Consider the following 13,853-nt stretch of genomic DNA (forward strand, 5'->3'; position numbering starts at 1 on the left):
CATACGAGTTCTGTGACATACTTCGTGTAACACTCTGTCCCCGACCACCATAGAAACCTCAGACCATTCAAAATTATTGTTACATGTAAACTAGTGTTGTAGCAACAATGTAAGATCAGTAATTAAGATTGGCTGTAAATGAGCTCTATGAAGCTCCAACTCTATTTTGCCCATTTTACCTGACTTCACCCTACACTGCATACAATTGCCATGAACAGAGGTTTCCAAGTGTACTAACATGTAAGTGGTGGATGAAGTATTCAGATAATTCTCTCAAGTAAAAGTAATAATACCTCACTGTAAAATACTCTTTTACAAGTAAAAGGTAATCTATCTACTGTAAACCCGAATAAGTTCAGAATACTCAAAATATTTGTGGAAACTGATTACCTCAAACTTTTTAAGTAGTGGTAATAATATTTTTGAGTAAACCTTAACTTAAATACTTTTTTTTTTTAAACTTTAATTTCTGTACACTAAATTACATTCATTCACTGACGCTAATTAAAATTTAATTCCACTAATTCCTTACTCAATAAATGAATGTGCACAACTTATACACTGAGGGAAATATACTCAAAAAATTCTCAAATACTAATGCAAACAAAATTACTACTAGTCAACTTAAAATTTACAAAATGCCCATTTTCAGATAGTATTCCCCAAAAATACGAATACAACTCTATTGTTACAATTCCAGTTCTCTTCATTAAACAATCAATATCAAAACTTTAAACATCTGTCATTTCTACATTTAACAGACAAAATAAGACACCACTTGCATAAAGCTGAATAGACTAAGTAACTGCTTGATCAGATAATTAACCAGCAGCAATTTTGAGAATCAATGTTTTCATTCTCTTTTGCAATAAGGTTGAACATTCTCTATTTCCAGATTCTTAATGAGATTTTTTGGTGTGAGCAAAGTGCTTTGAGCTAAACTGTGTTTTGTGGAAAAAGCGCCGCTGCATCCCAGTTTCCACAGTAAGGAGTGTCAGCAATGTCTGGTTCATCTTTGCACTGCAAATGACAAAATCCAATTACGAGGATTATTATAAAAGAAAGCTAGCACTATATGCTTATTTTTTTTTCTAAAAGTATGTCCTGTTCAATGACAATGCTACAAATAAAAATACACAGAATTAAAGCACAGGGCTTGAGAAGTTTGGGAAACATTTTTTTATGAAAGGAGGATTTTGGATTTATCTCTAATTTCTTACAATTGGGCCATGCCTATGAAAGTGATGCTTAATTGAGATGAGGGATGATAATGGCCAACATAACCTTTTACTGTACACATCATCTTTTAGCCTTGTTTTGAGATAGACTCCAAAACCCCCCCCACAAACCTATCCTTTAATCTCTTTAAACTTGTCAGTTGCTTGAAGAGGCATTCAAGTTGGTTTCCCATAGTAGATTTCATATTACTTGTCGTTAATATTGACATTTCTGAGTACACCGAGTACAGAGGGTCGGACAGCATTTCACGTGTACCTCATGTTGTTCCTAGATTGACAATCAAAATATTGATTATTATACAAATATTTTTACAGTACATGAAACCATATAGTGTAACAGTTCTACCAATGCGATTCTAAAATAATAATAATATTGATAGCAATAACACCAATTCTATCCAGCTGCATCTACCTAAAGACAAGTCAAATTTACACAAATGTAGTGACTCAAACAATGGGTGAGAAATAGAAGCTAACTTTAACCTTAAACATGACAATGAAAGAGATTTGGAAGCCAGTGCAGTAGGGCTGGACCCGAATATTCGACTATTCCTTCATTGGGTTGGTATTCAATTTTCAATTTTGGGAAGTGGAGATTCGCACAAGCACCTACAGTTCTATCCCACACAATGCTGCACACACACTAGCCCTTTTCAGTTTCTCTCTTGCTGTATCATACAGCGACAAACACATACAGGCTGCTATCTGTCCGCTTTCGAGTTTCATTGTCAGCCGTATGTTTTACTGCCCAAAAAACAGAGCTCGCATTTTGAACATTTTACCCACAATTCTGTGTAAACAACCACAGGTGAGCTGCTTGTGGAGAAGGCCTATAGTACATCTCTCTTTGTTTGTGTCTCTGCAACTGTCATTGCCTCATGGATGGAGTTGGTCTCTTGGATAGATAGAAAAATAAAAAGTCATGCTCAGCACATAAAATCTGAGTGAAACTGAGGATTTTCTATCTTGTGTTGTGTGTTCAGGGCAGCCCTAGAACTAAAAAATAAGCTTGTAAAGGGCTTTTAAAGTGATCATGTACTGGAAAACTTACAAAAATAAATGCAAATGAGAAATTATAATTGAAAGTAGATGGCTAGATCCTCCTAGTCATCGCAAGATAATAACATAATCAAATTTCACTATTATAGTAGAGAGGTCCCAATCTGTATTGACTGCACATTATGTGATCAACATTGTTACTACAGCAAAGGTAATCTTAAACTCACCTGAATATCATAAATCCTTAGGATCTGTGCAGGGCCTCTGCTGTCTTGGCCTTCTGCCTGTACAGAACAATCAGTTGTGGTGTGTATCTCTCAAGCTCACAGTAGAATTGGTTCCATGGGTTCAACATTTGTGAAGCGATGGAACTGGAACACCTGCAAACACAAATGTACATTCCCCTCCAAAAGTATTGGAACGGTAAGGCAAATTCCTTTGTTTTGTTGTTGTGCAATGAAGACATTTGGGTTTAAGATGAGTAGACAAGAGTTCAGAATTTCAGCTTTTATTTCCTGGTATTCACATCTAGATGTGTTAAACAACTTAGGACATATCACTGTTTGTCTTAGAACACGGCATTCTTAGGTTTGCAAAAGTAAAGGAACAATTAATCTTAAAGAGGTGGTATTATCCCTTTTGGCTTTTCCCCTCTCCTTCATTGAGTTATATATCTTTTTTGTGCATGTAACAGGTTTGCAAAGTGAAAAAGCCCAAAGTCCAGTCCAAAGGGAGTTCCCATCTCCCACAGAAAGCTCTGCTCTGAACCGTTTGAAAACAGCTCGTTTGTAGTCCAGCCATTCACTTCCTTCACTGTGACGTCACAATGAAAACGCGTCATAAACCAAGCTAGTCTGAGCGGAGGCCCTTTGGCTCGACTCGCCTTTGTTTGGGTTTCCATTGTAGAAATGTTGTACCTAGGCATAATGTGAAAACATGACAGACTGCTCATTGGTCAGAGAGAATCGTCACTATTCACTGCATCATCATTGCTGCACCAGACAGAGGCCAGCAACAGAAAGTTTTATATTTTACAGTTTTCGTAAGCAAGTTCATCACTAAATCCACTTCTGAGAAGTTTTGAGGTGAGATATCAACTGTAGATTTCCAATATTGACAGTTTTATGAAAAGTGATGGCGGAACAAAAATGTGCTTGAATATTTTCGGAGTTGAGGAGCTCCGCAAGTGGCTGCGGGGGAAGCCTGTGCCAACCCGCGGGAGGAGTGTGTGAGGCCGGCCAGTCGCCCGCTCACAGAGCCCTCTGCTCCCGCCGTCACACAGACCGCTGCAGCAACAACAGCAGAGAAAACACAGCTGGAAGGTTTTCATACCGCTTATCTGTCTTTACATGCTGAGTAATGTTCAAACGGTTTAATTTATGAAGAGAAAGCTGTGTGGGTCGCTGGTGGGTACGTCGTATTGAACATTACGTCGCGGCAGTTGTGTGTGGCATCGTTATGACGACAAGCTATGTACTGGGTCTCTGGGTATTGTCTGCAATGGAAAACGGAGCAGGGCCGAGTAGAGTCGAGTCTATCGATTTGCGCTATGGTAGCATTTTTGGCAAGGCGGCATAGACTGTAGCGGCTGTTGGCGGCTGTGGCTCAGGAGGTAGAGCGGGTTGACCGTTAATCGGAAGGTCGGCGGTTCAATCCCTGGCTCCCCCTAGTTGCGTGTCGAAGTGTCCTTGGGCAAGATACTGAACCCCAAACTGTATGAATGAGTGTGAATGTTAGTTTCGTTTGAGCACTTAGGCTCAGTGTATGAATGTGTGTGACTCGTAAATGCAGATGTAGTGTAAAAGCGCTTCGAGTGGTCGAAAAGACTAGAAAGGTGCTATACAAGTACGGAGCATTTACATTTACATAGATCGTCAGAACACCGGCAACAGTTCAACGTTTAGTCCTGATGGTAAGATGTAGAACAATGATGTTGTGTGGTTGTGGACTTGAGAGTAACTTATATCATCTGCTAGGTTACGGTCGCAGTCTGAAGCGGCTTTGATTTGGATCACACTACCTTGTTTCTTACGACCCGCCCTTCTCTGCTTCTGATTGGCTAGTAGTCCTTACCTGGGAACTGCGCATGTGCAATTCCCAACAAAGATTTTGTACAAGTAAGATGCATCACTCTGTAGCTCAAGAGCGGAGCGTACAACACACAGGGTGAAAAGAGGAGCTGCAGCAATGTGCAGTATGAGGATTATAAGGTGTTTTTTTTGAAAATTAAACCATGTAAACCTGTTTTGGTACAACAACCCCTAATTAAGATTTTGAACCTGAAAATGAGCATAATACCACCTCTTTAAAGTAAATAAATATTTAATATTTGGTGGCATAACCCTTGCTTGCAATAAATGCCTCAAGCTGCCTTTGGTGACCCATTGACATCACCAAACTGTTGCCTTCTTCATTTGTTATGCTATTCCAGGCTTTACTTTGGGAGGGGACTGTTTGTAGATTAATGGTTTTCAACTTGGGCCTTGACAGGAAAACATCAATTACTTGTTTTAAGCAGGCGTGTCGAAGTGTCCTTGGGCAAGATACTGAACCCCGAATTGACCCTGGCGGCTGTTCCGCCAGTGTATGAATGTGTGTGAATGTTAGTTTCTGTTTTAGCACTTAGGCTCAGTGTATGAATGTGTGTGAATGGTGAATGCAGATGTAGTGTAAAAGCGCTTTGAGTGGTCGAAAAGACTAGAAAGGCTCTATACAAATACAGAGCATTTACATTTAACAAGGAGCAGCCCAAGATGAAAAACAAGTGTTGACGACTGTCTGGAAAGGTTTCAGCCACTAGTGATATGATACTTAGCCAACGTTAGCATAACAGTAACACAGGAATCTGAATCCACATACTGCTTCTGGTCATCCCAGTGCACGGTTCTAAAATAAAATCACATAACAAAAAAAACACTTTCACAGCGCTGCGAAGAAAGCTGAGTTATTATTAATTAATTAAAATAATTATTAGTTTTGCTCCCTTGCTGCAAATTCGTCTCGCTTGCCTCAGGTAGCCATCTTTAACTTTTTGAAAACGTAAAAAACGAGCCAGGTGTTATGCCGAGTTTTGCATGCCTGCCAAGAATTTCATGCACCTCCAAATACTGCTTTTAAACGCTGTAATATCCTTCGTGGGGTTCATCAATTGTGATAAATGATTGGAAGTATATATTTTTTCAACGTTTAGAGTCGTTAATATTTTAATACACTTAGTAGAAGTAGCATTCATTGAGATTCAGCTAAAAGATGTCGTCATTATGATGTCTGAAAAGGACCTTAAGACAAGCAGGACAGATGATGTAGGCTACCTGCCGAGATTTGCACCCACCTCTTTCCCAGCTTAAATGAGCGTTTCCAGCCGGTGCATGCAATTCTCGGCAGGCAGGTAGAATTCGGCACAACACCGGAACGTTTGGACGTTGATAAAGTCAGACGCCACGTCCCTCTGTACACTCCAAAGTTATGAATGTTCACTCAATAACCATTATCCACATACAATTAAAACAGCATTACTCGAGAACTTGTTTAGCGTTGGGTTTACTTATTAACTGTTTTTGAGTGCGTCACCCATAATGCTTATCTTATCTTGTCAGCACTGTTCGGGAATACAGCATGTCAGGTTTTCTTTGATGCTGATTCCCAGGAACCTGAAACGGTTCACCTGCTCCACCTCAGCACCACTGATGTAGACAGGAGTGTGCGTCTTTATTTCCTTTTCCTGATGGGGCAGATCTCTGTCACGATGTGGGCACAAGAGTCAGAGGACACGTTCCCCTGAAACATTGTGCAACCTTACGCAATGGGCTTCCCCATTTGGGCAAGTCAGAGGTGTTAGACATGGTTAAAAAGGCAGTAAAAAATCAGTGCCCTTGCGAACACAACTTTGTGTTCAAGGCACCACCATTTCAGTTTAAAAATATATGTTTTTCTATGTTACGCTTGAATTTCCCTCGGGATAAATAAAGTATATATCTATCGATCTATCATGTTTTGTCAGCGCTGAATTCAGCTTAGATCTATTGGTGACGTCAACATCCTCCTTTCGCGTCCTCGCTCAAGCCAAACCCCCTTCACATTTCAGCATGATTTGGCGCCAAAATTGTGACGTAAGAAGCTTGGACGTCATCGGTCGCGTGGAGGTCATTTATAAATGCGTCAATGCGCTTTATGAAATTAAAACGAGCGTCGACACCTCAATATCAGATGTCTCATCTTTAGACTGTGGTAAGTTTCTACTTATTAAACCACTGTTTTGTATTTTAACAGAAGCATTGTTGTAGAATAACGATGTTCATCATAAATTCCAGCTGGTTCATTTTATCTTTAAAACAGAAATCCAAAGCGCTAATTTGAATTGTTAATGGATAACTTAACTGTGCCATGAAATTGACAAGCTAACATAAGTTACTAGTTAATGTCAAAGTAGACCGTGTCAGCAAGAGGTATTACCATTAACATTGTCAATGTGGAAGTAATTTTGTTGTATTATTTGGAACGTCTATCAATTTTAATGTCTGAGTCCACATGTGTGGAGTTGGCTAAAGTTAAACTAGCTAACTTTAGCTTGATGTACTGTAGACATCCATGCCTAACAATTCGCGGGCATTCCTACAAGGCAGGAGAGGGGTCCAACTGCAGACCTCCACTCAGGGTCAGGCCACATCCACTGACAGGCCGGTCAGTTTTTTATGTCCCCACAGGACGTAACGTGATGCATTCTCGGTTGTTTCGCTACTCTACACATCACGACAGCGGCTGGTTAACATTATCCAAAGTGAGTAAAGTCTGAATGCATTGCTCTTGGTATATGTTTGCCGTCAGTAGCTACCGCTGTCAATATTATACATCTAAATCACACAAATTACAGAATGTTACACGTGTGTAAGTTAGGTTATTTGTCGTTCTACTGCCGACGCTGCCGACCATAGACACGACGCGCACACAGCAACAGAACAACTTGTAGTGTTTTTACAAGAGCAGCAACACGCTGTCAGCAAGTCAGAGAGACAAACCAAAGCTAAAAGTTAACTCGCTATAAGGTCATTTTCTTCAATCAAGTTTCCCTCAGCGCTCTCCATCCATCGTCAACCGCTTATCCTGCGTACAGGGTCGCGGGGGGCTGGAGCCAATCCCAGATGACATCGGTACACCCTGGACAGTATCTTTATTTAATTAGGATTCCATAAAACTTGAATTTCTTATTTATTTTATTGGTCTGTTTTTTTCTTACTCCACATTTAAAGGTCCCTTTTATATTATTTGAGTAAAAGTGCTGCTGATGGAATAAAATTATGCATAGTCGCTTTTTTCCCCAAAATACAGTGCAGTAAGTAGTAAAAGGAAATTTTGTTTAGCTCAAAGGACTTTGCACACCAAAAAATCTCATTAAGAATCTGGAAATAGAGAATGTTAAAGCTTATTGCAAAAGGGAATGAAAACAAATTTGATTATCAAAATTGTTGCTGGTTAATTATCTGATCAAGCAGTCAGTTAGTCTATCCAGCTTTATGCAAGATGTGCCTTATTTTGTGTATTAAATGTAGAAATGACAGAAGATGCTTAAAGATGTTTACATACTGATTGTTTTTTTTTTATTAGATTTCCCTCAGGGTATAAATTGTGCACACATCACATTTATTGAGTAAAGAATTAGTGCAATCTAAATTATTTCTCATGCATTCATGTAAAAGCATTTAATGTTGTAGTTGGTTGAGGTTGAACTATTTTGTATCAGACTAAAAATAATAATTTTCATTATGGATTAATGCTGCTGATAATTTTCTCCATTAATCAATTGTGGGTTTTTTTAAAACTCTTCGTATGTTTTGTGTGTAAAAATCTTGAGTAAGTGTTAGTTACTGTCCACCACTGCATAAAGTTAATTTCAGTGTGAGAGCACAATAGCTACATACAGGCAGGGCCGGATTAACGTGCTGGGGGCAAAATTAGCTACTGGGCCACTATTAAACCTTTGTGTATTATGTATGGTTTTTCTATACTGAACATGTACTATACAAATAAGCACAAAACTATGATAAAAAAAAATTATGATCTTGGGGCCTCAGGTTAAGGTGAGAAAGCAGGACCCTTAGTGCTGCGGATTCCTATAAACTAATTTCCGATTTAAAAAATAAATAAAAACAAGAAGAATGAGTGTCTGTTTCTCAAAATGAGCAACTTCAGTTCTTCCCTGTGTGTCTGTTGGAAATACGTACCCGCTAAAGTATATCATATGAAACAATCAGTGCCTTAAGGTGGTCCTGCATATTACCTGCATCGGCCAAAATATACTTACCAGAAAAAGGGTCCCGCAGCTCATTTTGACCCACAGTAGGGTAATCTGTCAGAAAAGGTAAGTATAGCATAAAAGTGACATTTGGAAACAGCTGCAAAAAATGTGTATAAATGTAAGTATCATATGTGCTGTTATACTGTAGTACAGTGTTTATAGTGAGTTCTCAATGAAGACAAAATGAACTCTTAACTAGAAAGGTTGTTCTTTTGAGGTGAAAAAAAAAATATTTAAAATATATTGCTTAACAAAGGCACACACCTGACAATACAGTCTGTAACTTTAATTTTACATAAATTCTTGTGCAATTTTTGGGTCTTTTATTGTTTAATTAAGAACATATACACCTGTAAAAACAATTAAATTAGTTTTAAATATAGTTGAAAACTGCTATAATACAAATAATCAGGCTTAAAATTTATAGTAGAGTGCTGCTTTTAATTGAGTTTTATTATATAATTTGAAATAGAAATCTTGTTAATGTAATCAGTATATATTGTAAAAAAAAAAAAAAATTATACAACCTGCAAATACTAGATTTTCCTTTTAAAAAACGTCAAAATACTGTTCTAAAACTGGTAATCAGCTGTGTGTGTGTGTTCATTGGACTTTTGGACCATTCTTCTAGAAGCGCATTTGTGAGGTCAGGGACAGATTTTGGATGAGAAGGCCTGACTGGCAGTCTCCGCTCTAATTCATCCCAAAGGTGTTCTATCGTTGGGGTCAGGACTGTGCAGACCAGTCAAGTTCTCCACACCAAACTTGCTCATCCATGTCTTTATGGACCTTGCTTTGTGCACTGGTGCGCAGTCATGTTGGAACAGGAAGGGACCATTCCCAAACTGTTTCCACAAAACTGGGAGCATGAAATTGTCCAAAATGTTTTGGTATGCTGAAGCATTAACAGTTCCTTTCACTGGAATTAAGGGGCACCATCAAAAAACACCACCACACCAAACTTTACACACTTTACGCACAATGCAGTCAGGCCAGTACCATTCTCTTGGCAACCGCTAAACCCAGACTTATCCATCAGATCGCCAGACAGAAGCGTGATTCGTCATTTCAGAGAACACATCTCCACTGCACTAGTGTTTAGTGGCTGCGTGTTTTTCACCATGAATCTGACGCTTTGCATTGCACTTGGTGATGTAAGGCTTGGATGCAGCTGCTCAGCCATGGAAACCCATTCCATGAAGCTCTCTATGCACTGTTCTAGAGCTAATCTGAAGGCCACACGACGTTTGGAGGTCTGTAGCTCTGGACTCTGCAGAAAGTTGGCAGCGTCTGCAGATGCGCCGACCCCACTCTGGGATTTTATGTGGCCTACCACTTCAAGGCTGAGTTTCTGTTGTTCCAAATCGCTTCCACTTAGCTATAATACCACTAACAGTTGACCTTGGAATATTTAGTAGTAAGGAAATTTCACAAATGGACTTATTGCACAGGTACCAACCTTGAATTCACTGAGCTCCTGAGAGCGGCCCATTCTTCACAAATGTTTGTAGAAGCAGTCCACATGCCTAGGTGCTTGATTTTATACACCTGTGGCCATGGAAGTGATTAGAACATCTGAATTCAATGATTCGGAAGGGGTGTCCCAATACTTTTGTCAATATAGTGTATACCGTCAGATCACACAGTCCTATTTATCAATACAGTTATGTTGTAAATCAAACGCTGTCAAGCTTTTTGGATGTAAGGAACAGCAAGCTAGTGTAGATCATCTGCCTTTTGCTTATTGCGCACACTTAATGGAAGAGCTGGTGGTGGAGGGGGAGGGGTTATCTGCTCTGTCATTTTTGCAGCCATCAGACTTGAATTCTTCCCCAATTCTGTGGAGAGGGCTATGTCTTGCAGACCTTGGATAGATATACTGTTGATTTTGTTTGCCGTTGTTTGTTTCTTTAGGTCATCCAGAGGTGTTGTACTGTACTTTTGACTTGCATACCAAAAACTTGCAAACAAATGCATTCATTTGGACTGCCAAGAAAAACTTCAAATTCGCACTTGTCTTTCTACTTGCATATATTTGCATCTTTTTTGCGGGGGGGGGGGGTACAGAGACTGACATGCAGAGGAATCACTGGGGTAATAGACATGACACAGATTACTGAACATTAGACAAGACAGAACTCCAATACCCAACAGACCAAACTAACAGATAATAAACTGACCAAACTCAAAAGTGCAAAACATGGCAAGGCTGACAGGCAGAGTGTGACACTCATGGGGCAGAACTAGAGGACAGAAAAGGAACAAGGATGCACAGCACAGAGAAACACATACAGCCGTAACAACAATATACCAGATACAAAAACTGGCTTTAGAAAGTCACAAAATATCATATTGAAACCAGGGAAGAAGTCTTTGGATTGTGCATTAGGTTCACTGTATGTAATACCACCATTTTCCCCTCTCCTTTGCCTTTCATGTCTCTGTACAGTCCTATCAAAGCAAAATGCCAGCATTAAGAAATACTTTCCAATTACTTTACATTCAGATTGCACTTAAATCTTGCAGCTATGTCTAACAGTATCCAAAATATTCTTTATGTTGACCCAATTGGGTTTCTAATGAATAGATATGAAAATGTCGTCAATAAGGTAAATAAAAACTAAAGTACTTTTGTTTCAGGAGAACAATTCTTTACACTGAAATGGTAGACTTGTGTGGCTTATTTGTTGTGAGCATGGAACTGAATAAATGGTCTATAAATTGTATCAGATGTGGGAATTTGTATTGTGGTGGTACTTTAAAAGGTCTGTGGGTGGTGATTCTCCCACTATGACCCATCCACCATTGTGCCCCTGAGGAAGACACTCAACCCCTAGTTGGTCCAGAGGCGTGCAACCTCAGTTGTAAGTCGCTTTGGATAAATGCGTCAGCTAAATTAATAAATGTAAATGTTAAGTAAATTTAAGGAACTGGAACTGTCACAAATAACCCCAGTACAAGATAACTCACAATGGGTTTCTGGTCTCTATTATAGGATAAAAGGATATATATTACTCTAATGTAAAATGTAAATGTGGTGATTTTTGAATTATTAAAATGAAAAAACAGGATTTAAATATGTTTGTTTTAGGTCATTTGATTATACACCTAAAACTCTCAATCAAAGTATCTGTAAAATGGCATTAAAATAAATTTTTCATCACAAACCCGTAATTTTACAGGAAGTTTTCTGTTTTAACCCCATTAAAAGGTGTGAACACCTGTAATTTAACAATAAATTAAATATTACCTTTCTGTAATTTTATCACTTTGGGGCAATTATCCATCCATCCATCATCAACCGCTTATCCTGCGTACAGGGTCGCGGGGGGCTGGAGCCAATCCCAGCTGACATCGGGCGATTTGGGGCAATTATATACTATGTTAATCTAACTTGTAATCTAAGAATTATAATAAAAGTCAAAAGCTGTGAAATCACAGTAATTATGGCTGTTTTCAATGATCAAAACTGTGTTTCGACAGTTTAACAAGACTTGTAGACACTATATACTGATTAATATAACACTTATTCAATGTTTTTATTTTCCAAATATCCATAACTAAAGGAGATATTTATCAGTTAACAAGAAAATCTATGTCAAGTTACAGAACAAATGTTTTTTGTTACAGTTAACTGTTACTAATTGTACCAAGTTTAAGAAATGTTGTTACAGTATCAAACTTAAATTTAACCCTCTTTTCTTTTAAATAAGAAAAATAATATTTATGAAAATACGGGAAATTCCTGAATGTATTGTAACAGTTTGTTTACGTGAAAAACCCAAAAAGTTTCCTTTGGATAACAGAAATGTTATGGTTATTCACAGCTACAGGTTTTTCATGTTATTTTACATTAGACATGTAAAATTCACACAATCTGTGAAATAAAAAGGAATAAAACTGTCAAAGTACAGTTTGTTTGTTTTTTACAGTGCAGTAAAGAGCATTAACTGAAATGTGAATTAGTCTAAAGTGAATGATCATAAACACACTGTTGCAGGAAAGAATGAGCAGCAGTAGGTGCCAACACATTTAAAACCAGGATAGGATATCTCAAGGAAAATGTACATCAGGAAAAGTTCCAAATGCAAATGGACTGGAAAACATCTTGAATGGTCTGACAGGAATCATAATCCTGGCAGAAATATCTTCTGTGGGATCATATGGATGACTAAACGCAGGATCTTTATCATGTTAACATTAGACATCTGGTGAAAAAGATTTCGGATTATGTGGGTTAAGCCTCATAAACCTGAATTAATGTCAGGACAAAGTTTACAGCTTCTTTACAGCCAGTGAGCTGGAAACACATTCTGTGGACTGTGTTGTGTTCTGTGGAGTTTCTACAACTTTTAAATGTTTGATTTTAGAATTAGCAGGTTGGGGTCATCCTATTCCCCATGAATCCCTGAGGTCAGTGAAACTTTGTCCACTCTCTGCCTCTAAATAACACTAACAAAAGATCCTAGGCTCAGGGATCTCTCTATAAAACTTTGGTTGAGTATACCTTTTTCACAACAGGCATTTTGACTTATCAAACACAGGTTAAACTTATAAGATAATTAATTGCTGCATTGTAATGATTGCTGAGATGGAGGCATTGTTAATGTCATTAGTTCAGCCTGTGTATTTCCTGCTATGACGAGTCCAAATCTCAGCTGGAAATAAGGCCTGTGAATCTGATTCACTTGGGAACGATAATGGCAAAAGTGTTCTGATGTTAGCAAGACTATCAAGAGTCAGGTTAGAAAGACAACAAAATTACATGTTAAGTGCAATACAGAGAGACTTTGACATGAACAAAAAGAAAACTGGGGACTCTCATCAAATAAATCCATGAAAAAGCCAGACTTTCTCTCGTGTCACTTGTTTATAGCCTATAGCAGACCTATGTCTAAGCTATGTGTTCTGTGTCAAACCTCAAAAATTAACACAGTTTAACTGTTGTTCTTGATGCAGCTAATGTGTGTAGGTGGAAGGCATGGCATTTTTGTTTGGGTTTTATTTTTTGCTGCCAGTTGGAGGCGTGAAAGACAAAGTTACCACTTTGAATGCAAATGTTTTGATGTTTAAATTAAAGAATAAAGCCTAAACTCCCCAAAATCAAATGTAGCTCTATATACTTTAAATAAATAAAAAAGAAGAGATTTTTCATTGAGGCATCATTGTTGGTTTTCAGAGAATTCACTTAAAGACATTCTAGAAATCTGATACTAAGTTTTAAGAACTCCAAAAAGATGCATTTGTGTCCATTTTTTTGTGCCATTCAGACTACAGTAATGTTTAGTAGAGTATGCCTGAAGTAGATGAATAACAATTAGACA

This window comes from Micropterus salmoides, unplaced genomic scaffold (assembly GCF_014851395.1).
Source record: "Micropterus salmoides isolate LMB-PRFRI ecotype aquatic unplaced genomic scaffold, ASM1485139v1 Ms_hic_scaffold_14, whole genome shotgun sequence".
Lineage (NCBI taxonomy): Eukaryota > Metazoa > Chordata > Actinopteri > Centrarchiformes > Centrarchidae > Micropterus > Micropterus salmoides.